We start from the raw sequence: 18,462 nt of genomic DNA on the forward strand, positions 1-18,462 counted from the left end.
AATACAAATGAAAGGTTTCTAGTCTACAAATGAAGGTTGTAAAATGTACGCAGTAGTGCTCTTGAAAAGTTCCACAATGGGACAAAATATCAGTCATTTGACAGTCATGCTTTGATGGATGTGAGAATTACAGTTTTACAATTCACAAGTGTCTAAAATTTCAATTTACTCACTGACTGCAGAGGAAAGTGCACCTCAAAGTCAAGATATACCAAAATAAAAATAGTGACAGAATATTGACAATAGAATACAAGTGTACAATAATATAATAAATAGGTATATGAAGATACATTATATGGTTTTGTTTGAATGAATCGACTGAGTCAGACGCTCTGACCTCTTTTGAAGGTTTATTCAGAGACGGGGGCCAGCAACAGATTGAAGCATCTCTGCACAACTTAGTTCTGCTCTGGAGAGCATTTAAGAGAGCAGAGTTAGAGAATCTTGGGGATTTTAAATAGATCTCATCTAATCAACAAACTAGATGAATAGTCAGGTTCTGGTCCATTCATCCATCCATTCTCTATACACCACTTAATCCTCATTAGGGTAGCGGGGGGGGGCTGGAGCCTATCCCAGCTGACTTGGGGCGAAGGCAGGGGACCCACTGGAAAGGTCGCCAGTCTGTCGCAGGGCATCTCCACGTTCTTTAAAATGCAGGGGTGTGGGGGTGCACAAAATACTGGTGCAACTGGCAACGTTTCTAGGTCAAACACAATATAACAGAGGATAAACTATAGTTTCACTGTTAAAAATAACTATAAAAATAAAATCAACATAATTGCTGTAGACATCATTTAATTGTTTCCATTGACCGCAGGAATGTTATTTAAATTTTAACAGAGCTACGGCATGGTTCATTTAATGTCATGGTATTACCAGCTGCTTTGGAAGCCTCGTCGAAAGCTCAAACATTTGATTCAATTAATATGGCAGGGACTATTACCAGAACCCCTCACTCCCCATGATGTTTTTAAGAGTCCCAGCAGGATTTTTCCTGTCCCTTCCCATCAGCTGAACTCTCAATATGTATTAATAAACTGTGGAAGGAGGTACAGACTCCATTTGTTTATGTATAACCATTAAAACATGACTTTGTCCCTCTGTCTGTTAAGCTTATTAACAGAAAACTGCCGCAGGAGAAACAGAGGAGCAGGGAGACGCTAAGAAAACTGCAGGTTCTACCAACTGCTTGTGAAGAGACAAGTGTTGGTTGTAATTTGCTTTAAGATGTGTGCATGTACAGAGAAGCATGCTCTTGAATCTGTGTCAGTCTCAAAGTATAAATGGGCAGCAGCTCATTTACTTGGCTGTTTTATCTCAGGCAAGTGTGTTCCTTTTTTTTAAAATGTGTTTTTTATTGGAATGCCTGGTCGGATGCAGCAGTTTCCTCAATCCAAGACAAAGACAAAGTAACCTTACGCTTAACAATGCTGAACCCTCTTGTTAAAACTTTGAGAGAAGCTTATGCAATGTAATCTTCTATCGGAAAAAAGGAAAAACAGAAAAAAGGCAAGTCAATATTCTTGTCATTCAGCCAGCCTTGGCGGGACGGTTTTTAAAGCTAACCAAACAAAACTGGTTTGACAAGCCTGACTGCTTTTATCTTTGTTGTTGATTTAGCTAACACTTTCATCACGTAAGGATTACAATTCTAGTAATGAGACAGAAGCTTGATAATGAGCACTGAAGCCATGTCATTGGAATGTCAACCCTGAACACCAACTAAAAACTCAATTTAAGAAGGGTGCAGACAAATACAAAGATGAACCAGGACAAAGATCGGTGTCTGAAAGGTGATATTCTGAAAGACCTGAAGACACTGTCAAATCATTTCATCATCACCACTGGAAAAAAAAAAAAAAAAAAAAAGAGTTCCGCCAGGTCTTGCAGCAGCAGAAGAAAAGTGATGATACAGAGCCGGAGATGGTTTTTGTGTTGCTGTGATCTACCACTAGCCCACACTGAAGGTGTAAGGAGAGAGGTTTTCAAGCATTTGGTGAGAATTGCTGCAAAGACAAAGAAAAGAAAGAAAATCACACAACACATTTTGACATAAGGAAAAGTACCTGATGGCTGGATTGCATTCAGCTTTGTCAGTTTATGGTCCTTGTTATGTTCATATTGTAGCAATACTTCTAGCTTCAGGACAGTTTGGTAGCTAATCTTTTAAACTCAGTCCCTTAACATTATTAATTGTTGCCATCTTCTGTCTTAATGTCTTTGTAAAGCACTTTGAATCACCTCGTTGTTGAAATGTGCTATATAAATACATTTTTGCCATATTTTCAGAGAGCCTGAAGTCATCAATATATCAATACCCAAATCAATGGGACCCCCAGTGAGCCACCACATAACCAAAGGTGAGGTTAGACACTGTGTGTAGGAACTGTCAACATTTATGTCATTTACGTTTTAAAATTGCATGATTATAAACATATACTTGATATATCATTACATTTTGTATCTTTGTATATTTGCATTCCCCTTTTCAAAAAATGACAACAGCAATCAACCAAATGCTGCCATGTTATAAATGTCTTAGCAGATTTCTTCCCTACACCATCCATGTTTGGTTTTGTGTGCATCTTATCTGGATCGGAACAACCATGTTAGGATGTCAGCAAGTTTGCTGTGAACTTAGAATATTCTGCAGGTATGTGGACTCACAGAAAGGACACATAATAGCATTGAAAAGTCCACATCAGAGCCCCCATGCACTTAAGAGAATCCTGACTCAAAATCCATGAGTCTGTCAAGTGCTGGACTCACTTTAGCGAACAGGAAGAGGCAGAGTTGGTGACCTTCATCTTTGCTCTTATAAATGTGGCTGTGTCCCTTAAGCCACCAGAAACAGTGCTGCAGTTTTTTCGTGATGGCCAAACTACATTTGTACATTTTCTGTGTTCATTCCATGATGCACAGTGACTCACCCAACATTTTCCAAAACACAATCACTGGAAAAGGATCACAGACCTGTGAAATGACTTTTTCATTAACCTAATAGTGCAGAAGCCTGAGGAAAACCACTGAAGAAATCAGTTACCAAGAAATGGGAATGTAGTATCCAGTTTTCCTGTTTAAAGCAGTACTAAAAATGTGTTCTGAGTTTGTTGTAGCACTTATAACCCACATCTGGGTATGTACATGTCACTACCGAGGTTCATAGGAGCTGGGAGTAATAGTAATAACCACTAGACACAGGTATATGTTGTTATTGTGAACTTTAGTTATAGAAACTATGTAACAGTACACATCAAAATTACAGTACAATACCTATGGGCCCAATAAACTGAGAAAAAAACATAAAATGTCCATTTGAGGTGTTCCGGTGGAACTAGTTCATTGTGGATCCAATCAGAGTTCAAGTCAATAATTCCAGGGAGTAGTCAAAGTCAAGGAAAGGTGTCCAAGTAGGCTCTCGTTGGTGTCGGTCAGTGGGACTGACCCAATCCTACCACAAAATCCGCTGAATGGTGTGGTGGTGGTGGTGCTTCAAAGTTCGACTGGGAGGCTCACCATCAACTGGATCGCTGATCAGCCTCGTTGGACACAAGGGCTGGAGCTTTACAATTTCCAGGCATCAAATAAGACCTGACCTGTATTTACAAAACAGGTCTATAGTCCATGTTGTAATGCAGTATCATTCAATGAGATCCATTCAAAGTGTTGTACAACATTAAAATGTATCTTTTCTGTTAGGAAACAAAATACTACAGTTTACAAATCTATAACCATAGTTATTTCCAAAATAAATGTTTCATAGTGGCAGAATATACCATTTTAATCTACTGTAACTACAACAAAGTGCAACTGTATGATCACATTTTACTAATGAATTCACTAGTCTACACTCAACAAAAATATAAACGCAACACTTTTGTTTTTGCTCCCATTTTTTATGAAATAAACTCAAAGATCTAAAACTTTTTCCACATACACAATATCACCATTTCTCTCAAATATTGTTCACAAATCTGTCTAAATCTGTGATAGTGAGCACTTCTCCTTTGCTGAGATAATCCATCCCACCTCACAGGTGTGCCATATCAAGATGCTGATTAGACACCATGATTAGTGCACAGGTGTGCCTTAGACTGCCCACAATGACGCACACATTACCCTTTAAGGTAAGGTGAACAACTTGTACTCTTCCATGTATATTGTCTCTCTTTTTAACCCTTCCAAGTATAGGATTTGAAATTTTTTATTAACAACTTTAACATAAATTACAGCTTTGCTGCTTTTATCCATCTTAGTTGATTTAAAATGACATTTTACCTTTCTGTTGATCATGGTTTTAACCTTCAGTCACATATAGCAAAAGTAACTAGGCACTTCACAGCGTAAAAGTCTCACAGTGTGCTTATTTTAGCGATGCAGGAGGGATTAACATGAATTTTCAAGTCAAGCAGACGCTAGCTTACCAAGAAGGCGGTTTTCATTTGGAGAAGGCAGGGCGATTTAAAGTGCGTCTTCAACGGTTCTCCAACCTCTAAAACAGAATTTCAATCAGTTTACATAATCGACTAAGTAATTTATTGATTTTTTGTGCAAGACGAGCAGTTTTTCATACCTTTTTCCCTCATTTTCAATTCTCACGGCAGCAGCATTAGCGATGTTAAGCTACGTTGAATGTTTAAGCGCACTACTTCCTGTCTCATCTGAAAATGTATTGATCCAAAATCAATAAAAATGATTAGTTAACCCTTCTTTAGACGGGTTACACACATAAAAACAGTGCCACTAACCATCCAGTCCAAGGGTGTCAAACATTTGGTCCATGGACCAAAGCCAGCCCACCAAAGAATCCAATTTGTAAAACTGTAAGTTTAAAATAATCTCTAGATCTTGACAAGCTGTTTTTATCATAAAGTAAAATTGTTTAGTTCCAGATAGCTGTGACTAAAAGTTTTGTGCCTTTGTAGACACACTGTGATCTGTAAGTTGTAATGTGTCAATGATAAACGGAGACATAATGTTGTTGAAATTGCATTTATTTTTTTCAAAGAATTTTGAGGTCGTTCAAAATAAGTTGTAAGAAGATAGTTCATTAAATATGAACATTTTCAGGGTGTACGTTTTTGCTATAAAACAAAGAGGAAACTTTGGAGCTGTTATTTCTAAGTTATTATGCTTTGTTTTTACTGGTCCAACCCGTTTAAGATCAAATTGGCCTGTACGTGGTCTCTGGACTAAAAGGGATTTGACACTCCTGATCTAACCATTTTAAATGATTTTTAAAAATGTGCCAAACATAAAAAAAAAAAAAAACTGTTTCAAAATCATGATAAAATAAGACTGCAGGTGTGTCTATGGATAGCGCTGATTGACGACTGTCACAGCAGCCCAAATTTCCTTCTAACTGTACAGACAGACATCAGTTCATTTTAACTCCACTAAACAGGTTAGAAGTGGAAAAACACACACTTTAGATATGGAATATTTTCACCATTTGTGGCCTAAGTTACCTACAATAATATAAGGATGTGGTGATGCAACGGATGTCTTTGGGAAGACCAGGGAGGGAGACTTTCTGGGAGTCTGAGCTGTCTCCAATGAATGACTGTAAAGCTGCCTGGTGTAAAGTGTTCAGTGGCAGATGTTAGTGATGATCAGTATGCCTCTTAACAAATAGGTACACCTTCTTCATCTCATCATCCTTATGGTCTGCAAAATCTTGCATGCAGTGAAGATGCACTTGTAGGATGAAGACATAGCTAGCTTGCAAACTTGCAAACAGTAGCTCACAATCTTGCCAGAGAGCTACTCTAATTTGTATAACTCCATAACTGTTAGGGTAAGTGGTCATGCAAAGAAAGGCTGAGGTGTATCAGTGAGCCATGATTTCTTCACCCCAACAGCAATCCTGCAGCAATCCTGGACACAAACATGATTAAAAACAGTTTAACAGCCAAACTCCACAATTCTGTGCAAGTTCACAGTTTTTTCATGTTTTCAGCAACTATTTAGTGGCACTAATGTGTCTACAAACAAAATATAAACATTCCCTCTACATAGGCTTTAATACATCCATGTACTACATACACACGTGGACAAAATTGTTGGTACCCCTCAGTTAAAGAAGGAAAAACCCACAATTCTCACTGAAATCACTTGAAACTCACAAAAGTAACAATAAATAAAAATTTATTGAAAATTGAATAATCAAAAACAGCCATTACTTTTGAATTGTTGATTAACATAATTATTTAAAAAAACAAACTAATGAAACAGGCCTGGACAAAAATGATGGTACCTCTATAAAAGATTGAAAACTATTTGACCAGAGTGACATGATTAACTCAGGTGTGTCATTTAATTGACATCACAGGTGTTTCCAAACTCATAATCAGTCAGTCTGCCTATTTAAAGGGAGACAAGTAGTCACCCTGCTGTTTGGTGAAAAGGTGTGTACCACACTGAACATGGACAACAGAAAGCGAAGGAGAGAATTGTCCCAGGACATCCGAAAAAAAATGATAGACAAACATCTTAAAGGTAAAGGCTATAAGACCATCTCTAAACAGCTTGAAGTTCCTGTGACAACAGTGGCTCATATTATTCAGAAGTTCAAGACCCACGGGACAGTAGCCAACCTCCCTGGACGTGGCCGCAAGTGGAAAATTGATGACAAATTGAAGAGACGGATCGTTGGAATTGTATCCAAAGAGCCCAGAGCAACCTCCAAAGAAATTAAAGGTGAACTCCAAGGCCAAGGTACATCAGTGTCAGATCGCACCATTCGTCGTTGTTTGAGCCAAAGTGGACTTCATGGGAGACGACCAAGGAGGACACCACTGCTGAAAAAAACTCATAAAAAAGCCAGACTGGAATTTGCAAAAATGCATGTTGACAAGCCACAAAGCTTCTGGGAGAATGTCCTTTGGACAGATGAGACCAAACTGGAGCTTTTCGGTAAGGCACATCAACTCTATGTTCATAGACTCAAAAACCAAGCATACGAAGAAAAGAACACTGTCCCTACGGTGAAACATGGAGGAGGCTCAGTAATGTTTTGGGGCTGCTTTGCTGCATCTGGCACAGGGTGTCTTGAAAGTGTGCAAGGTACGATGAAATCTGAAGATTATCAAGGCATTCTGGAGAGAAATGTGCTGCCTAGTGTCAGAAAGCTTGGTCTCAGTCGCAGGTCATGGGTCTTCCAACAGGACAACGATCCAAAACACACAGCCAAAAACACCCAAGAATGGCTGAGAGAAAAGCGTTGGACTATTCTAAAGTGGCCTTCTATGAGCCCAGATCTGAATCCCATTGAACATATGTGGAAGGAGCTGAAACATGCCATTTGGAGAAGACACCCATCAAACCTGAGACAACTGGAGCTGTTTGCTCATGAGGAGTGGGCCAAAATACCTGTTGACAGCTGCAGAACGCTCATTGACAAATACAGAAATCGTTTAATTGCAGTGATTGCCTCAAAAGGTTGTGCAACAAAATATTAAGTTATGGGTACCATCATTTTTGTCCAGCCCTATTTGATTAGTTTGTTTTTTTAAATAATTATGTTAATCAACAATTCAAAAGTGATGGCTGATTTTGATTATTTAATTTTCAATAAATTTTTATTTATTGTTACTTTTGTGAGTTTCAAGTGATTTCAGTGAGAATTGTGGGTTTTTCCTTCTTTAACTGAGGGGTACCAACAATTTTGTCCACGTGTGTAGATTACATTACACCGAGCTGAGATCCAACCACAATGTGAGTCTGAGTCTGTCCAGATATGGCCAGTCCAGTCCGTTTGCTTAACAATCACAATCTTTTCGGCATTAAGCAGTGTATGGATGAATGGATGGATGGATGGATGGATGGATGGATGGATGGATGGATGGATTACCTGGTGTAAATGTACATTTGAAGTGGTCACACATATTCGAAGTCCAGCAAAGACTGCTAAGAGAAGCTTTGGATTTCCATGTCGAAACATGTATTATTTATTAAATATAGTTCATGTATTATTGATATGCCTTTGATCTGTGGCATATACACATTTAAGCAAAATGTACAAAATGCAGTCAAGCACCTAAGAAAAATGGACTAATTGACATGAATGGTCAGCATGCTAAGTATTAAAAACGAAAATATAAGATCATCTTAGATGATCAGGGAGTGCAGAGCAGTAACAGTCACGGCAGTGCAGCACCAAGCACAGAGCCTAATAAACAATTTAATGAAATCATTCCAAGCATTGCCACTTTACAGGATCCCTGGTTGCCCTCTTTTTTCTCAGCTGAATAATGTAATTGAAATATTGCTGTATTGTAAAGCTGGCAATTAGACATGAGTTCATTCACTTTTTTTATTAATATTGAGTTGTTCTAAATGTATACAATGTGCTTACAGAGTGAATAAATTGCTTCATACTGAACTGAAATTGAACTGGATGGATCGTGAGCATAACAATCAGCCACTAATGCCAGTCAAATGTGACCACAGTCCTCTTGAGGGTTGATCAGTGACGTGCATGTCTCCACTGTACATCCGCCTGCATGTCCTCGGGCAAAAGAACAACATCACCATCAATGATCACCACAAAATGAACCACTGTCAAGAGGCAGTGGCACAGACGTCCATTAGCATTCATCTGCACGTCCACACATCCAGCTTGAGAGACCACACATGCATGCACAGTCTCATACGGACTAATGCATAATTTATAGTCATACAGCAAATGATGTACAGTTCTGGGGGTGCTGCTGACAATGTGTAATAATGGAGCTGCAGTCACTGATAAATCTGCACATAAACAAATGATCAGAATGGCCATGAATAGAACGTAAGATACAGCCGGAACCCTGATATCTGCAGGATATCAGATGGAAGAGATGATTTGCTGCAGGGGTGACTGCGTTGATGTCGTCAAAGAGAGATATTGCTGCTAACATTTGTCGCTTGTGATGGAGGTAGTGGTCGGGTTACAAATCTGAACTGAATTGCACCACATTTCATTCATGTTGATGAAGTAACATGAATGTTGCTTGAGGAATTTTAATAACCATTATTTAAGGAGGCAAGAGTCAACACAGATGCTGATTTGTATGTGTAGGGAATATGGAGAACAGACATTTATTTCCAATCTGATGTTCAACACAAGTTTTACATCTGTTTTACCTAAAGTTAATTATCTATGTATCTTAAAGAACAGCCCACTTTTCGACCAAATAGAAAGATACTAAGAAGTCCTAGGAAGTACTGTAGTGCATCCCTCTAACATTTCCACCAAGAGTCAGGACCTTTAAAAAAGTAGGCTATGCAAATTAGTGAATTAGGAAAGGAGACAGGAACATCAATGCAACTGTCGCAGAAGCTACATTATCCTACTGTGTTTGGTTTTACGGACACGTATTTCTGTTTTACTTCACAATCATTTGGAATCAAAAAACAAATTAAGTATCTTGTATTCACCAGCACTTGGTTTTTTAGACTAGTGGGGAAGTTGGATGACATATAACTTATACTGACAGAAACAAAAGATACCCACCTACACTTCTAATACTGATAATATACGAGTAGTTGCCATCAGTACTTGCAAACTGTGTGAATAAAGCTGGACACAGGTAATAGCAACCATGCCTTTAAAAGCTGCAAACACTGCCCTAAAGATTTCTAGGCCATTAAAAGGATTACCTGCAGAGCCAAGACTTCTGTGGAGTAAAGTACTATGTTAGAGGAGCTAAATTTACACAAGTTTAGGCAGTGGGTTGAGTTGTTCAGAAGTAATAAAATATATATAAAAAAGATTTTAAAATCAGATTAGATCACATAATCAGGTCTCGGCTTTGGTCTGAATCAAACCTTCAGAATGTGTTCTTTAAAATCTCTTACCAGGATTAAGATACTTGTGATCCAAAAGCTGGAGTCAGGGTGAATTTCAGCAATAAAATACAATAAAACTTCAAAAATAATCAAATCCTTTTCAACTCTCTGTCCACAACTGGCTGGCCCTAACGTTTCTCCCTGTTAGGTAGAACTGGTAACAAGGTCCAACCTTGGCAGAGCCCACAGGCCACAGAGAACACAACTGGATCAGAAGAAAACTATATAAATTCAGTGTCTAGTCCCAAAATGGTAACAGTAATTGTGGCATTTCTGCACAGTGCCAGAGTACTTGTAATAAAAACACACACACACACACACAAGAAGCACTAATAACCTAACCCTATAAATCAATAAATGAATTAAGTTATTTTTAAAAATTTAAACTAAAGTGATGTGATGATCGGCGCTGATTTATCTGTTTGACTGACTGTTCGCAACAATACTCATACAATACAATACAGATTTGGATGAAACTTTCAGGGAAGGTCAGAAATGACACAAGAATCAAGTGATTAGATTCTGGCAGTGTTGTGGCTTATAGTCTGGATTCAGGGATTCATTAAAGATTTCTGTATCATTGCATCAAGGCGTCACTGTAACTATGACTACGTCAGCTTCTTGCTGACGATCACATGATTGCGATCCTACTAAAAATCAACCTCTGTGGACTTATCGGGACTTATCCATCCATCCTCTATACACCGCTTTATCCTCATTAGGGTCGCGGGGGGTGCTGGAGCCTATCCCAGCTGACTCGGGCGAAGGCAGGGGACACCCAGGACAGGTCGCCAGTCTGTCGCAGGGCTACATACACAGACGAACAATCACACTCGCATTCACACCTACGGACAATTTAGAGCACTCAATTAACCTCAGCATGTTTTTGGACTGTGGGAGGAAGCCGGAGTGCCCGGAGAAAACCCACGCATGCTCAGGGAGAACATGCAAACTCCATGCAGAAAGATCCCAGGCCCAGACCGGGATTCGAACCAGGGATCTTCTTGCTGCAAGGCGAAAGTGCTAACCACTACTCCACTGAGCAGCCCCGGGACTTATCCATTGAAAATAATTCAAGGAATGAGCAGCCTTGGCGGGGTGCTGCGCTGTCTGAGTGCTTTTCTAGTTAGTGTTTGTTTACTTTGTTTAAAAAAGGACTTCTGTTTCAAAGAAAATGGAAATACTAGGATTCTAAATCTATTCGGTACACTGAACCATGTAACTAAGCTGGAGATGAAAAATCAAAAATCTTCACTCTGTGCATCTTTACTGTTGGTAGAGAATGTCCTTTAAGATTTGTGAGCTTTGATCATTGTAAAACATCCTGCTCTCTGTGATCTTAGCCTAAGTTGTACTGTACTGTGCTTTTGCTCTCTCGCAGATAATCCCACATTTGGATTTACTGTAATAGTTACAAGAGATTTGTGCTGTTAGTTAGATCCCCTCCTGCACCACTGTCTTGTCCTTCCCTTTGAATTTGGATTACTCCCAATTGTGATACCCCAATGATGACTCGTGTCCTCCAGTCTCCACTTTGTAGGCTAATACCCGCAGAGAGAATCTCTCCTCAACTGATAGTGTGAGGAGGAGGATAACAAATGAACGTTATTAGAGGAGAGAGAGCATGAGAGCTGGCTTTGGAGGACAGATTAGCAGTAATGCCGGGTCATTTCAGCATGTGGCTGTGAGACTCTTGCAAGACCTCAGAAGGAAAATGAAAATGCAGCATAATTACCTGAGTCACTAAGAACTTCCAGCCTTGCAGGCCACAATTAGTTTGGGGAGCTCAATGTTCTATCTCGCTAATGACTGTAATCAATCATTTATCATGTACAGAATCAAAGACTGGGGATGGTTTGATTCTGTAGTAATTTAGTGTAAGAAGCTTTAGCCACCAGAAACAATTGGCAGGAAGCTGATTCAGTGAAAGAACAGCCAAGAACGGCTCACACTTCCTTTTTCTGGAAGGAAATTATTCCCATTCGCATAACTTTCAGTCACCATACAGCACAAATGGATATCTGCTATATGTAAAGCATGCTGACTGCACTTTGGCCCTGCTGGAGCATTATTTTTGGGAATCGATTGTTTTCATTCCTTTCTTACTTTTGCATATCTTATCAAGGACAAGACAAAATCAATTTTCCTTGCAATGCTTTCCCAGACTTGCATACACACTCAGACAGTCACACAGAGAAAATAACGGTTGAATTTGAATGCAGGCAGGCATGTCCACATTTTCTTGATGTTTCAAATTCAAATTTTGTATATTGCATATGTAAATGATGTGTACAGATGATTCATTGATTTATACTGTGTGGATTTCAGGTAACAGTGGATGTGTTTGAACTGAATCTAAGCAAAGATAGTCCAAAACCAAACATAATGAGTATCTGCAAAATTAGCATTAGTAATAATAGTAGTAGTAGTATGAGAGAATATCTGTTGGAAGAATGGTGTTCATCACTCCAGTAGAGTTCAATAGGCTTGTAGAATCAATGCCAAAGAGCAATGAAGTTGTTCTGATGACACATGATGGCCCAACACCTTTGATTTGTGGCAGCAACATTTCTTGAAAATGCAATTTCCAATATAAAAGAGTATAACAAAGACAAATTTTGGAGGACAATATTTTGAATTGTCAGCTGTAACTGGATTAGTTCTATGAAAGCACGAGCAAAACACACCAAGGGCATATAGCCTTTGAAAGTGGGAAATTACATTTGCAAGTTCATTTCCCTGAAAACCTCTTTTAAATTATCTCACCTTCAAAGATGTTGAAAGTCATTGAACATTTTTACTTTAGTGATCAGATTTATGCTCACATTTGTAAGTAACACACATACATGAAATAAAAAATTCGCCCAGCCATTTAGGTATTGATTTTATTTTTGCAATATGATGAGCTTATCTACCCAAGATTCGGATTCTATTCGTTAGGATGCTTCACATGCTATATTTTCCTGGCATTATGTAAGTCATTCAGCCTCATCTGGGGTTTCACAGTTATTTCGCTGGCAAGGCCAAGTAGTCGAGCCACTTTACTCCTAAGCCTGCAGTTCACCTGCTCAAACCACAGAAGCTCAATTGGCAGTGCACTGCTGTACTGAGATGTCTGAAACTTTGAACATTTTTAACGCGCTTGCTATCAAATCCAGCCAACAGGCCCTGTTATGAAATCCTACTTGAGAAAAATAATGATTTCCAAATTGCTACTTTTGCGCCATGGCCCAAGAGTTTATATTTAGAGTAAATGCTCCATTTCAATTTAAGGATCTAAATAAATTATAAACAAAGCCAGCAATGGCAATGTCATCAAGCGCATGGCTGAGGCTGATGTTCAATTCAGTTCAATTAATTTTTTTTTTATATTAGCACCAATTACAATTCAGTTTGTCTAAAGATGCCTTACAGAACCCAAATGGCCTGAACCTCCAGAGCAAGCCCTAAAGCCTCATTCTAGCCTCTGAAATTTTTTTTTAACATGTTGTGTTCATGCCTGGCTTCAAACTATGTAAAATTTGTGTCTGATATTATGATCTTTCTATCAGAGTAGGTGAATGGAGAGTCAAAGTCTTGTAGTCTGATTCCACTTTGATCGCAGACCAATTGCACCTCTTGTCAGGGACAAATTAGTGGAAACAATTAGCCTAGCCGCCCTAGACAACCCATGGCAACGAATTTAATTCTCTGCCAGGGTGGGTCTAGTTACCCTCGGTAAGCCTCGAGGTTGGATGCTCCTAAAACTGGCCGACGAATCACCATGAAGTGTAGAGTCAGAAGGCGGGCGTAACTAAGTGACGACAGAGGCGCGACGATTCTGACAGAAACAACCGGAAACAACTAGCCTAGCTGCGCTAGACAACCCACGGCAATGAATTTAATTCTCTGCCAGGGTCGACAACAAAAACGACAACAGTCGTTGAGCTCCATTAGCACTGACTCTGAATAATCTTTCTGTTAACATGTCTGTAATATACTTGAGCTTCACCCATTGACTGTATAAATAAGGCTTCACCGAACTACCGCATCCTCTGATTTCCGGCGCTCTAGAAACTACGTCAGCCTATTCGTTGCACTGATTGGTTGTATACCTACCAATTGCTGCAGAGTGATTTGATAGACAACCTTTTAGCCTGCCTCCCTCCCTGTCGAGAGTTCCTAGACCCTTGCGTCTTCAGAGCTGGGTCTAGCGTGGCTAGGCTATGAAACAATGGCATCTTATGTGGTGGATACAGTACTGACTGCCTTGTATTTGAACACACCAAGAACATGGTGTGGTGTGGGCTGCCGTAGCATCACTTTTCACTTTGCATGTTATGAGCAGAAGAGGTCTTTGGGCTTGTACTAATCAGTCATGTTTCCAAAGGAATATGTTGCAAGCTTCTGAAACATTGCGAAAAAATATTTCAAAAATAGATATTGCAAAATAGGCTTGTTGCCATTAACTTATTCAGAACTAATACCCTACTGTTCAAAAATTAAGCTGATGTTTTCTTTTTTGATACTAACTCTTAGAAAACAGAAATTACAAATTAAGGTTGTTCCCATTAACTTTTTAAAAGAAAATGAATGAATAATAATGTATTACATGTATATAGCGCTTTTCTAAGGCACTTGAAGCACGTACACTCTGATGGTGGTAGACTACATTGTAGCCACAGCTGCCCTGGGGCAGACTGACGGAAACGTGGCTGCCAATCTGTGCCAACCACCACCAACATTCATACACCAGTAGCTGCACTGGAGGCAAGGTGGGTAAAGTGTCTTGTCCGAGGACACAACAGCACATGACTAGGATAGATCGGAAATCGAACCGCCGACTCTCACCTGAGCCACAGCCGCCCAGCTACATGGTGTTCTTAGAGAGTGGAGATATAGACCATGTTATGCTTGATTTTAATACAGAGTAGAAGAAGTATTTCCCCAACTGCGATTAAAAAAAATAACTTGAAGAAGAATAAAGAAAGAAAACTTTGCCAGTGTGACTACACTCAGCCCTGTGTACTCAGTTCACAAACAAATCCTTAAAGTATTAGAGTACTTGTCAAACGATCGTCATCACTGCAATATAAAAACAAACAAAAAAATACGTAATTGTCTCATTTTTGATCATTTTATGCTTACTCTAACACATGCCTGATATTTAAAATGATCCCCTTCTCTTGGAGGATGCCTGGTCCAGTGCAGCAATGCTGGTAGGACTAGAGGGCCTGCTGGATGTGATTGTGTTCTACAGTTCCGAAAGACAAGTCTTGGTCAATCTGCTTTCTAAGCAAGAGCTGTGGGGAGATGGAATTTCATCCAAACAAACATTAGAGATTTAGGAAGTTTTGTTGTGTTTAAGACTACCCTGAAGGACTCACTGAAGTCAGCACAAACTAGTCAACAGAAAAGATTGCCTTTAATTTATTGTATTTAACTGATTTGATGTAGGGGGCTGCACAGTGGTTTGGTGTTTAGCGCTTCCGCCTTGCAGCTCAAAGATCCCAGGTTTGCGTCCTTGCCTTGCTGGGATGTTTCTGTATGAGTTTGCATGTTCTCCCTGTATATGCATGGGTTTACTCCAGGTAGCTCTGGCTTCCTCTCACAGTCCAAAAATATGCTGAAGTTAATTGGCAACTCTAAAGTGTCCATATATTTGTGATTGCTTGTCTGTGAAGCAGCTTTCAGTCATGATTATATACATCCTTTTTAAAGAATTCATCTTGTAATCAATAGCAAACGTATCAGAAAAATAAACTCTGTAACCAACATCAAGTACTTAAGATGACAGAAATCTTACTTGGGAACATATTTTTGAGCTGTATTTTTTTTAATTTGTTTGTGAATTTTTGTTTTGTTTTACGTTTACTCCAGTCCCATCCGCTAACACTTCACTGGAAATTGGTGTTTGCACTTCTGAGGTCTGAGGAGTTACAAGGTAATCACATGAAAGTATAAGACTAAAATGTAGGTAAATGTAACTATTAAATATTGCCCTTAAAGAAGTTATAGTTGTTGAAAAAAATCCATACATTTATACAGCCACAGTATCTTTTTATCTACCTTACCGCTACATATTGGTGTAGCCATTTTGTAAAAATGTAGATATATTCTTACTAATGCTTCAATGGGACACTTGAACTAGAGTGTTACTAACAATCAGCCTGCCTATCTGTACCTGTGAAGAGCTCAAGGAAAGACAATATAGAGGCTTCTGTGTTCATCCCTGTTCTCTCTGCAGACTTTATTGGAAAGAGAATAGCTTTGAATTTTGCACAGTGCTTTGCATATGTTTGCATAATGTCTCTAAGCTGCAAGAATAACAAGAGCAAGAGTCACCAATATTGCTGACAACACAACTTCAGAAAAGACACAGTGAACAGTATGAAGTGATAATGTGACCCACATAAAACAAGTGGTCACATTTTTGGTTTAATTTATTACTCTGTCAACGAACACAGCGAAGTAATGTGATGATCAGCACATGTGTCTCCTTCCGTCTGTTAATCTGCCCATGCACAACATTACTCAAAAACGGACTAACAGATTTGGATGAAATTTTCAAGGAAGGTCAGAAATGACACAAGGACTAACTGATTAGATTTTGGCATTGATGCGGTTTATAGTCTGGATCCACGGATTTGTTAAAGATTTCTGTATCATTGCGAGATGGCATGGTGGCATGGTAACTATGACTACAAGTAAACGCTACTTCCGCTGCCTTCTGGCAATCACATGATTGCTATCCTACTACAAAGCCACCACTGAGGACTTCTCAGAGATGATAAAAGGAACAATTGATTAAATTGTGACGGTGTTTCTGAGTCCCATCAATTCCTGCTGCCCGTTACATATTTAGGTCATGCGATTTGCTATCTGTACATAACATACACATGTATAACACACACCTGTGCTCAGCTCAAGGTCATTTTGTTTGTACATCTGTATTAAATGGCCACATTCGATGTTGCCATGATTTCTGATAATCAATAACTAATAAACAAATGCTGCATTTCTAAATAAAAAAGCTGCATTTCTGACAATGCCATATGGGGGAGTGAACAGACTTGGTGGAGTATTATGCACTCTGAGTGCTTTTCTTGTTTTCTATTAGTAACACCATTTATAGTCAGGTGACAGTGATTTCACCACATCCTCAAAGGTTTTTGTGTTTAAAATCAATGTACACCAACAGAGGGGGTCAGCAGTAATGGGACTGCCTTGATGATGAAGTTGTCATAAACTTGCCATTCTGCCAAGATCAACCAGATGAATGGCAGCAAGTTTCTTCTAAGTCATTGTTTCTCCTTTTTTTTTACTGGTTAGTAAAGCTGTTGCAAAGCACAAAAGGCAAGCAATAAGCACATTGGAGCATTACTTCTTGTGTTTTTAAGCCGTGCAGCTTGTGGTGTTCATGCTGTTTTGCAAATGGCATTGTTGTGTTGTGCATAATGTCCAATAATGTTTTCCTTCAGCAAAGACTCCCACTCCCTGATCAATGTCGAGCTGCCACTTCTTATGTTTACAGCTCTTGTGCGCTTGGTTAGTTATGCATTTCAAGTGTTTTAAGAAATGTGCTATGTTGGTCGGAGGCTATACATATAAATATCCTTTGAATGCTCATATACAGCCTGGGAACATGTAAAGCCATTGGGTTTAAGTGAGTGCAGAACTAATATACATGGAGAAAGGTTTATATCAACCCAGAGGCTACGTCCATCTTCTATACACACTCTATGCATTTGGCATTCCACTTGCTGTATAAAATGTCATGGGCTGTATGATCTAATGTTGGCTAACACTGCTGCTCAGTCATGACCTGTTAGACAGTGGAGGATTGGTTGCTGTTGAGATATGTTTTGATGTCAGTAGAGCTTTTTACTTTATGTTAATAGTCATTGTGTAATTGTGTGACTGATGGTTTAGTTCATCTTTTGCCTTTTTGATATTAGCTTTTAAATCAGCGCACCCTCTCAGGAATGCAGGAGTTAATATTAAAATCCCTTTAATGTTAGTCAGGCACAGACCCATTTGGTAGTAACACATGTGCCTACATTGTTGGCAAGTTGATAGTGTCTAGTTCTGGTACACTGTTGTGTGTTTAAGTGGAAATGATGGTCTGCTGTAATTCTGTGTGTGTGGGTCTGACTTGCTAGCAGTTTTTGCTCTGCAATACTTTCTTGGTGACCCCTGACTACATAAGTTGTTGCATAACACATGCCCTCTGAGCTTTGGATTGGACATTGTTGATTTTGCAGCTAACTTTCTAGATTCCGTATTGTTTGAATGTTGTACTTTGAGAAACAATTCCACATGGATTTTTGAAGGGTTTTTTAAAATTATTTTTTAACTTTTATTTTCTGGACTTTCCACTCTTGGACAGTGGGGAGAGACAGGGAATGTGGGGAGAAAAGTAAAGGAAAGACCTGCAGCAAATGAATCAATTGAGCTACCAGGGTGCAGATTTTTGATTTTTGATTTTTTTTTTTAAAGGGTTAAATATGGCATAGCTATTTACTGAGCTTGGAATTGATTACCCTCCTGTAACACTATTGGACCTATAGTGGACACTTTTTTTTTTAAATCATGAGAGATATAACCAGAAATACTGTAGTGTCTTTTGAATTCCACACACTCTTCTTC

The sequence above is a fragment of the Acanthochromis polyacanthus genome, chromosome 11 (genome assembly GCF_021347895.1).
Source record: "Acanthochromis polyacanthus isolate Apoly-LR-REF ecotype Palm Island chromosome 11, KAUST_Apoly_ChrSc, whole genome shotgun sequence".
Taxonomy (NCBI): domain Eukaryota; kingdom Metazoa; phylum Chordata; class Actinopteri; family Pomacentridae; genus Acanthochromis; species Acanthochromis polyacanthus.